Raw genomic sequence first — 11,652 nt, 5'->3', positions numbered from 1 at the left:
CAAAAAGACAAAGTAAAATATTATAATGAAATGTGCAAAGACCTAGAGTTAGAATACCAAAAAGGAAAGGCACATTAGCACAGCTTCAAATGGAAGAACTAAAGAAAAAAATTGAAGCATCAAATTAAAACATGAAAAGACTTCACAGGCAAACTATAGAATAATGCATGAGACATCATAAGAAGATGGAAATAATATACAGGGTCACTGTGCCAAAATAACTAGCGACATTTCAACACTTCAAGAGGTAGCATATGAGCAAGAACCAATGGCCCTGAAGGAAGTAGTTCAGACTACACTGAAATCATTAGCCAAAACAGGGCTCCAGGAATTGATGGAATACCAATAGAAATGTTTCAACAAGCTGAAGAAGCAATGAAAGTACTTCCTTGTCTATGCCAGGAAATTTGGAAAACAACTGCTTGGCCAACTGACTGGAAGAGATCCGTATTTGTACACATCATAAAGATGATGACTTAACAGAATGTACAAATTACAGAACAATATCATTGATATCAGACACAAGTCAAACCTGCTGAAGATCATCCAACAATGGTTTCAGCATAACATTGACAGAGTACTGCCAGAACTTCGGGCCTGATTCAGACCCGAACCTTGGCCGAAAGCAGAGAACATTAGAAAGATGTTTACTTGTGTTTCATTGATTGTGTAAAGGACCATGACTGTGAGGTTCATAACAAACCACGGATTACCTTGAGAGGAATGGGACTTCCAGAACACTTCATTGTGCTCACGCAGAGCCTGTCCAGGCATTAACAGGCAGTAGTGTGAACAGAACTGCGTGGTTTAAAATCAGGAGAGTTGTGTTTCAGAGTTGTATCCTCTCATCATACTTATTCAATATGTATACTGAGCAAATAACCAGTGAAGCTGGATTCTAGGAAGAATGAAGTATCAGGACTGGAAGAAGGCTTACTGACAACTTTTGATATGCGAATGACACCACCTGGTTCGCTGAGAGTGAGGAGTACTTAAAACCCCTGCTGAAGAAGACCAAGGATTGCAGCCTTGGTATGGATGACAACGCAATGTAAAACAAAACAAACCCTCACAACTGGGCCAATAGGGACCATCTTCATAAATAGAGAAAAGATTGAAGTTGTCAAGGTTACATCTCGCTTTGATCCACAATCAAGGCTCAAGGAAGCAACAGGGAAGAGAGTAAAAGACTTAGTGACCAGGTAATCTCCTGTCCACGTGTGGAAAAGCCAAAGTGTGACTTTGAGGACTAGGGTACGCCTGACTCAAGTCACGATATTTTCAATCACCTCCTATACATGTGAAAATGTATGCGTTTTGGACAATGAATATAGAAGACCCCCAAAATTGATGTTTTTGAATGATGATGCTGGCAAATAATATTGACAGTACCACGGACTGCCAAAAGAACACACAGGTCTGTCTTCAAGAAGCACAACCAGAATGTGTCCTGGGGCAAGGGTGGGGAGTCTTTGCCTCACGAACTTTGGATATGTTAGCAGGAGAGATGTTGTGTTTGGTAAAATGGGGAGGGGGGGGCAGTGAAAAAGAGGAAGGCCCTCATCAAGTTTGATTGGCACAGTGGTTGGAACAACGGGCTCAATTATAAAAACAATCATGAGGAAGGTGCAGGAGCGGTGCTCCTTTCTGTTGTACATGAAACTGCTTTGAGTTGGTGAGACTTGACAGCATCCAGCAACAGCAGGAATACTAACAAATACTGCATTGTAAAACCTTACTAACTGGGAATTTTGTTATTAGTGATGTTATTAGTAAAAGAAATATTGCAATCATCATATTTTATTGTTGTCATTTTTTTCACTTTAACTACCATTTCCGGCTCAAAAATTTCTATAGGCTCCCATATACTAATTATGATAATATCATAGCTAAAACATCAGGAGACTTGTGGCAACTACACAAACATCGGCAGCAACAAAAGCCAACAGTGCTTATAGTGTGCGCAGATGAAGCTAGGTGACTTAAAGCATCAGTGTCCATGTATAATAAAGACAGCGCTGATTGGAGATTGGTAAAAAGTTCGAAAAGTAAAGTAGGATAGAGTTTTAGCCTTTGGAGATATTGATAGATGTAGGTAGAGCTTACAAAATTATTTTTGCTATGATATCTTCCTGCAAGGCTACTTTTATAAGAAGTAATACATTTCTACTGAAATAATTCCAAAGATTTTATTTAAAATGTTATAGTCAGTTTGGTGGCTCCTCCGCTCCCAGTGTTCCCAGTGCAGTCTGCACCCCAGCAGCCATCAAGCCACATCACTGAATGCTAGTTACAGTCTCAAACCTCCCCAAAGTGTCTTCTTTTCGTTATACACCCATTAGCATAATTTTGGATGAGTTACTTTCATATTCCTCAATCATTCTTAACTCTTCTTCCTTACCGGGAAACCTGAACCCGCTGCCATCCAGCTAAGTCCAACTCTACTTATCAACCCACTATAGAATTTCAGAGATTCTAACCCTTCACAGGAGCAGCCTCATCTCTTTCTCCTTCTTGCATCACTGACGAAAGAAGACAAAAACGCATCAAGGCATTAGAAGTGTGGTTCTGGTGACGACTATTGGAAGTACCAAGACTGCTCTAAGGGCAAACATTTCTGAGTTGGAAGAAGTACAGCCAGAAGCAGCGATGGTGAAACTTTGCCTGACATGCTTTGAAATGTTGTCAGGAGAGGCCGGTCCCTAGAGCAGAACATCATGTTTGCTAAAGCGGAGGGACAGCGAAAGAGAGGAAGCCCTCAAGGAGATACATCGACGCCGAGGCTGCGACCATGGGCTGCGGCACAGACACAGTTATGCGCACAGTGCACTCCGGCGATGCTCCGTTCCGTTATAAATAAGGTCGCTACAGGCCAGGACCACTTCAGTGGCACCAAAAACAGCAATCTTTCTCCTGCAAATGGGTTGGTGGGTTTCCAACTACTGATTAGCCCCAATGCTGATCCCACAGCATCACCAGGTTTCCTTAAACTGCTTTGAATGGACACAAATCTGACATATGAGGGGGTACCCCCCTCAAAAAGAACCATATTTTCCCCAAAGCTATGTAGTTAATATTGTTTAACGAAACAACTTTATCACCTTCAAAGTACTCCCATTACATGTAATACATTTGTCACATCTGCGATTCCACTCTTGGAGATGTTTTTCAAACTCATCTGTTTGGATGGCTGACTGCACCTGCTTTGTTCATTCTTCCCCTCTTCTACAATGCCAAGTCACTCTCCCTTCATATCCCTCTTCATTCATGGTAACAAAAAGAAGGTGCATGGAGTGAGGGCAGGTAAGTAAGGTACATGGGACAAGAGAGGCATGCTGGTTTTTGCCCAAAACCACCTCATTGAGATGGCCACGTGAGTAGGTGCATTATCGTGGTGGCACACCAGTCCCCCATCTGACACACATTGTTGCGCAATCTTTTCAGAACCTCTAAATAGAAAGCTTGATTAACAGTCTGACCTGGTGGAATGAATTACAATGCACTACAAAATCAACATTTTCAACTTTTCAGGAAGTTGACAGATGTCCAGAACAAGGTTTGTCATCAACTGACATTTCACCTTTTTGGAAAAGAGAAAACCACTTGTAGTACGTGAGTTTTTCCCATAACATTGTCCTTGTAAGCTATGTTCAACATCACAACAGTTTCTGTGGCATTTTTCCTGAGCAGGAAGCAAAATTTCACAGTGGCATGCTGTTCTCTTAAATTGGCCTTCACAAAAAAAAAAAACAAGGTTTGAGTGAAACTGCTTTTACGAAAAATTCACTGTGACCTGAGAGAACCTTCCCAGGGGATACCACTGGATGCACAAACTCAGAGCAAGTTGTTCAATGCTCACCTAGCAGGCAAAATGCACACCATGAGAGCCCCGCCAAGCGGAGCTTTTTCCCAGTTTTTATTGGGTACCGCTTCATATAATATGCAATATAACCATTTGCTTTCCTGTAAATCTGATATTCTTACACCCAGTTGCCCTCCCAGCACCCTCTCACTTATCTTTGTCCAACAGCATACCATCAAACTTAACTCTGTGCAACTTGTGCTATGAGACAAGAGGCTAGTTTAGCTTCACAATTATTAAAGTGCTGCTTTGAATATTTTTAATGTTCCACTTCTTGAAAAATGACTCTTACTGTCACTTAGGACATACAAATATTGACCATTAATGATGACTCCTGCCTTGACCTCCAATGGTACATGGACTAAGCACTCGCATTTACAATACCTGCAGAGTGAGCTCTCATCATACACCTTTGGCCTGGTTTACAGTCCTGCCTTTTCTTTCTCGTCCACAATATTGTAACAACTGCAAACCTTGACTATTCACATAGTGATAACTAGAGACCTTGTGGATTTTATGAATTAGAAATAAAGTGGGACAAATTTGAAAAATAAGAAAAATACCTCATCATTTATTTTGACAAGTGCAATTTTGTTTTAATTGCTTATGATAGCATCTCTGTAAATGTGCTATAGCATGTTTTCTCCAATTAATTAAGTCCCCCCTCTTTCCCACCAAGGCACTCTGTGTTTAGAAAAGAGAATTAAAACAGAGGAAAAATCATTTATTTCATTGAGCCAGTCATTGGTTTTATAGATTCTTTGGAGAGACTTTATGAAAAGGTTTCAAAAGACAATGTCTGCTTCTCTTTCAATATATATTTCATATACTTATTTGGAAAGAAAAGTGGGGATTGATTTTATAGGTGAATTTGAATATAAATTGGACTTGGAGTTGAAGTTACTTTTCTTCATAAAAATTTATTTTCAGAAAAGGAGGAAATAGTTTCAACTAGATTGTTTTTACTAATTTATCAACTTTTATGTATAAAATAAATGTATATAATTTTTAAGCTAATCTACACTAAATCCTAATATTTTGCACTATACACCACACATATTCCTATGGAAGGACAAACTTTCATCACAGTTGAAATTAAGATACTTATTTAGTTCGCTTAAGATCATTTAAATTTCTTTGGTACTTCTGAATTAATATTGCTGAAAAGGGAGCAAATTGGTTAAAATCAAGAATCCTGTATACAGAAAAGGAGCCCTGGTGGCATAGTGGTTACACATTGGGCTGAAACCTACCAGCCAATCCACAGAAGAAAGAGGGGGCTCACTCCTCCCCTAAAGAGTTATTGTCGTGGAAAATCACAGGAGCAGTTCTGCCCTGTCCCATAGGGTCAGAATGAGTCGGAACCCACTCGATGGCAGAGAACTTGAGTTTTGCATGAAGAACTGGAGTCACATTTCAGTTCCATTTCTTGCTCTTATGAACTTGTACACATTCTTTAGAATCTATAAATCTCAACTTATAACTTTTAGTAAATTTGAATAAGAACACACTTCTCATTGTATTGTTCTAAGAATAAAATTGTATTGTTTTACACAGTGCCTAGCACATAGTAAGGACTTAATTATAACACATGGTACTTAATTATTTTTAATAAGTAGATAACCACACGCTATAGCTTTGCACATCTGGATCAAAGCAGATGATTCAGAATCTAATTTCTATCAACAGGGATTCACTCACTGACCAGGAGCAAAGAAAATCTTCCACTACACTGATTTTTCACCCCACAAAGCAGGGCCGGTGGGTAACTAAAAGGCCCAAAGTCAATTGCAGAACTTTAGCTTATAACGCACAATCATAGGATTCATTACTTCTATTTATATCGATGAAGAATATTGAACATACCATGGTCTTCCAGAAAAGAAAAAAAATCTGTCTGGTAAGAAATGTAGCCAGAATGCTCCTTGGATGCAAGGACGGCAGGCCTTTGTCTCGCAGACTTTGGACATGTTATCAGGAGAGATGGATTGATAGAAAAGAGCATCATGTTTGATAAAGTAGAGGGTGAGAGGAAATGAGGAGGACCAGGGTCAAGGTGGGTATATAGCGGCTATGCAATTGGCTCAAGTGTAGCAACAATTGTATGAGTGATGCAGGCAGGCAGTAGTACATAGTGCACTTTTGTACATAGTGTCCTTGGTACATCATGTTGTTATAAATCGAAATCGATTCAAAGGCACCTAACAACAACATTTTGTAAATAAAATACAATACATAATCCTCATTACCTCATGGGAACAATAGCATATTTTAACTCATTAAAACCACACCTTGATCTTGAGAAGAGATGTTGAAATGAACTTCGTGTTTCACTTAGTGTGAGGGCGCAAGTTCAAGCTTACTGCAAAAAAAAAATGTTAAGCAGCACTAGAACACACTTTATCAAGATTAATGGTTGATTCTAATGCTATTTTCCATACTTCTCTTGAAGTAAACAGAAGACAACCACTTTATGAGTTTATACTACAGACTAATTAGATAGATAGATGATAGATAGATAGATAGATAGATAGATAGATAGATAGATAGATAGATAGATAGATACAGATGATATAAAGTGGATGTCTTCTGTTTGCTCCAAGAAAATGATGTGTGTACATGAGAAATTACTAGTTATCAGCTATATTGTGAACATACTTTCCTGTTTTATAAAGCATTATAACACATGGTACTTAAAAACTCAAAATTTAACAACATTGAGTCACTTCTGACTCATAGTGACCCTAAAGTGGAGAGGGGCCCCTGTGGGTTTCCAAGGCTGCCCATCATTACAGGTGCAGAAAGTCTCCTCCTCCTCTCTCTGGGTGGCCGTGGGTTTGTACCGCAGACCTTGTGGTGCACAGCTCAACACACTCTTTCTTGTTACTCTTCAGTAACAGAAGGCTGCCCTTATGCTCAGAACTGATGGTGACTCCTGGATAACTGGGAACTGATACGACTTAGAACACATGCAAACAAACCATGGGTTTTAACTTTAATCCTTGGTGCTATGTACGAACCAGCAAGGCTGTGCTCGGAGAGCCACTGACCCAGCAAACAGTAAAAACCTGCTCCAGAGAGTGATGTACCTACAGCTAACAAGCCAAAGAAGAAGGGCTTTTAATTACTCTCTAAATGGAATAACAAGCTCAAATAACCAACTTTTAAAAATTAAAACAATTTAGTAAACGTTTGATTGAATCAATGTTTTTTCTTCTCTTTTCTCTCTGTGCACCAACAATGACTTTCGATCAACCTTTTTCCTTAATTGTTTCATATTAAAAACCTCCCTTAGTGTCTTTCTCTTGTTTCATGCCTGCTTACAGTCCAAAGACAAAAGTGCATGATTTGGAAATCCACAATGAGTAGACCTGCTTTGCATAGAGCACAGTACTGCCTGTTCAGGGAAAGGAAAATAAAAGACGTGGTCCCTGCTCTCAGAGAGGATTATCCATTATGCTAGGATCTTCCCTCTCTCCCCCATGCATTAGGCAACATGATTTATATAAAGCTACAAGAAAGCAAATACACAAAAATAAGAATGTAAGCGTAAGCTTACAAGAAGTTCTGACACGAATTCCTCTCCGCCCCCCCCCCCCCACCAGCCACCACTTGGGTCATCTGCATCCTCATAGTTCCTAATATACAAATGAGAAGACAATATTCTGTGCACATATTTGAATTAGCTTTTTTATTTTCTTCCAATGCAGTATCTTAGTTATACAGCACAAGCGCTGAATTTACAGTAGTACGACTATGATCGAATTTGCATTTTACATGATACAGACCTTGTCTTACCAGTCAGAGGCAGCCCTCTCAATGCAAGAAGAGGTGGACACATGAGTAGCCCAGGAGCCAACATATAATACACAACTCACATTGGTAGCTCAGCCCAACTCTCTTTCCTGACTCCTAGTATGAAGTCATAAAAATAATACTTGCTTCAATTTATATAGGTAACATGAAAATAAAACCATATACACCACACCACCACCACCACAGGAACACGGTATACACAGAGACACACATCAGCACCCAAGGGATTTCATTCGTCTCACTCTTGAAAAACTGCGGTTGGGAAGCTTGAATCTTTTCTTTCTTTCTTTCTCTAACATGGGGCAGAGTGTAACACAAGAGATCGATCCTAATTGTTAATGGCATTAATACTTTATTACACAATTCTAGTGACATAGTAAAACGGGGATTGAGACTCAATTAATTTAAAATTCTGGAGAGAATCAAGGGTCAGACTAATTGCTTAACTTTATAACAACAGTGAACAAAGTGTTTGAAAGACATTTAATGATTTCATCAATGTTGTGCAAATAACAGTTTCTAATTCCAAACAAATATGAACTAATTCACTACAACAAGGTTTCCATGTAGGAAGAATTCCTTGCAGGGAATTAGAAGAGTAGTCAATTAAAGCAGTGTGAATGGGTTTCAGGACATAAAATTACATTTATTTTTAGCACAATCGAGGTATTTCAGTAGAATCTTGCCAGATAACATTGAGAGCACTGTCTAAAAATTCATTTTAAGAATAAAAAAATAATATGGTCTTTGAAGAAAATCATTTTTTTCTAACACCTCTAACTAATATTTACGTATTGGGCAGCACAGATGCTAACTACCTGGGAGGAGGGTTCAAAAATCACGTGTTAGCAATTTAGTGCCAGCATAATCCAAGACCTTAGCAGGGGTGTCAAAATAGGAGAGAGCTTCCTAAAGTTCATGGAAAAATCCCATTATCTTTTCATTCCATTTCCCATACCTTTTGGAGTCCCTACATATGCAACTCAGTTCCTGTAGAGCTGGTTACCTTACCGTGCCCAAAGAAGAAATTATCAATAAATGTACCCATTTTTCCTTCAAGCTCAGACTACAGCTTTGGAATCCTGCAGATATCTGTTAGCTATCAGAGAATAAATGGATGGAGTAGGCACAAGAGATTAACCTTATTTGTCACACAGACTTAGATTAAACCATCAAAGCCCCTTCTGAATTATTTGGGGCGGGGGGGAAACCTCATGTAAAGAATCAGTAAAGTCTTGCCCTCGGTTAGGGGAATGAGTGTTGAAGCAGGGAGGGGGTTAAGTGTGTAAGTCTAACTAAGCATTCTGGATGCATTCTTTCATTCAAAGCTACTGTTTCTAGAATAGAGACCTAAATGATCCAATAAGGGACTCCTCAAACACTCACAGGCTACTTGAGTGCCTATCACTTATAAAAGCACATAGCCATCTGTGTGAGTTTGCTCTGAACCTATAGTATGTGCCCTTTGTTATCATGAAAAATTAGAAGTAAAAATAACAGAGTCAAAGGATTTTGTAAATGGGTCATTTATGTAATATAAAAACTACCAAGAGAACTGCAACTTCCTGTCCCTTAAGGGAATGCTACACTGAACACCTGGAGTCTTTAGGCTCCAGGTGGCAGAGAGCATATTACGGCTCTCCATAGAGAATACCCTAAGTGTCTCTAGATTCATGCTACTAACATGTGGATCAAAGGCCAGCAGCATCAACATCACCTGGGAGCTTGTTAGCAAGGCAGTATCACTGACCCCCATGGAGACCAACTGATTCAACGTCTGCATTTTAACAAGCTATCCAGGAAATTTGCATGCATATTAAAGTTTTAGAAGCACTTAACTAGACACTTAGAAGCCCAGACCCAAGAGATATGCTATTGAATTTTAATAGAAAAAAGGAATTTTAAATACTCATTTCTAGATCCTAATAATAGCATTGCCCAAATTATGTTCTGTGGAACACAAATCCAATTAGGACTCTGGAAATAAGTAAATAAAGCTGTGGGGAAGGAGGGCTTTGTTTTCAAAAATGTGAGAAAATTCCATGCTTCACCTGTCTGAAATTTCACTACATGTTAACATATTACAGACTCTGGAAAAATACCAGCAGAAAGAAATCAGTTTTACCTTAATTCATCCTTTCAAAAACTTATTGTAATCATGATCCAGTTTTTAATGAACAACTACTAACTTTCCAGGAGTCTCTTTGGTAAGACTGATACAGAGTATAATTCCCTCCAGCCCATAAAAATATGAAGCACACTGAGGTCACCTGCTAATTCACTCTTGGGTTCCAAAGTAGAGTGGTGTCCCATTGTTGAGCTGCATTAAAATTATAAAAAGGAAAAAAGAAAACACACACACACAAACACAACCATCAGAATTTTGGCTAGGACATAGAATACCTTGTCTCAAAGTCAAGTTTTACTCTCTAGGGAGTAGACACAAGGCTCCCCTGTATTTTTTTTGAGTCATAATACAGTTATTGGTCTAGAATTTGAAACAGATTCTTGTCAATAAAGTAGCAAATCTTAAAACCATGGTAACAAAAGATGTGTGGCCCTCAACTCTATGCTTTGGAAGTAGATGTTCTAAATGCAGTCATGTTGCTCAAGATCCTTCAAAAAGACCAAGAGCAGAGTGATGTCTGCATCAGTGAAAGCCTTGGTAGATTAGCTGATAGAATATGATTTTTCCATAAATATTGAAATCAATAGATTCATCAAATACAGGGTATAACCAATGCTATATTAAACAAAATATCCTGTAACACTCAAACCCATGTACTTAAAGGAAGCAGAGAAAGCTTAAAACAGTGTAACCCTAAGAACAAACACACAACCAACAAAAACCTACTGTCCTCCAGTCAATGCCAAGTCCGAGTGACCCTATAGGATTTCCCAGGCTTTAAATCTTTACAGGAGCACACAGTCTCACATGTCTCTCTTGAAACAGCTGGTGGCTTCAAACCATTGGCCTTATGGTTCGACACCCAATTCGTAACACACCATACCACCAGGGAGCCTTCAAAACAGAGTAGAGCAAAACACAAATCAGAAAGAAGAGTAATAACAGGTTAAAGAAAACTGTTCAAGGTCTTTACCCTCTCCCAATCAAGCCATCCACTTCACATGCATCCAGTCATCGTAGACATACTCATATCTACTGTAATGCATTCTCTGCTTCCATGATTGCCAAAGGGTACTAAACATAGTCTAAAATTTCACAAACTACCTTTTGTTGAGTGTTACTATTGTTTTCAAAAGAATTAGCCTCATGTGAAGGTTCAACCTGTTGCTGCTAGTAGTTACCTTTCTCAGGGAAATCCCTACCCTCTGTTAGCCCACTCAGATGACCAATACCTGGTCACAGGAGCACGGACAGGATTTCTTCCCTCCTCACAAACCTCTGCTGGTTGGAGCCAAACAACCGAACCCAAGCTGTCGACTTGGGTCCAATCATGACAAACCTATAAGCGAGTATGTTTCCAAGACTGTATATTTTTACAGAAGGAGATGTCACATCTTTCTCACTCAAAAGCATAAACAGGACCCCAAAATGCCACAGACTTCACCCTAAGGAGGCAGACGATACTTTTCTAAATCCTCATCGCCAACTTCTCACAGGCAGCAATTCTCATTAAGACAGAAAGAGTCCCAGCCAATAGTGGAGGGCCAAGCCAGGTGAGCAAAGGATTATTTAGAATCCCAATATAATAGTCTCTGGATGTGTTTATTAGGAACTAGGAAAACAAACAAACAAATATGCAACCACTTACCTGAATATTCCTCCATACTGAAACTGACCATGTAAATCAAAAGCAAATTCACTGCATCAAGTTAATTCGGAGTCATGGCAACCCTTTACATCGGATTGTCAAAATGAGAAGAAAGCCTCCTTTTTCTCCCAAGGAGCAGCTGCACTGTTAACCTTGTGGTGAGCAGCCCACAACTTACCTGACAGTGCCACCAGGCCT

This window comes from Echinops telfairi, unplaced genomic scaffold, assembly GCF_000313985.2.
Source record: "Echinops telfairi isolate 266 unplaced genomic scaffold, ASM31398v2 ScPeMD7_60;HRSCAF=208, whole genome shotgun sequence".
In the NCBI taxonomy this organism is placed as follows: domain Eukaryota; kingdom Metazoa; phylum Chordata; class Mammalia; order Afrosoricida; family Tenrecidae; genus Echinops; species Echinops telfairi.
The sequence above is the reverse complement of the archived record's forward strand: the minus strand, read 5'-3'. Positions refer to the sequence as shown.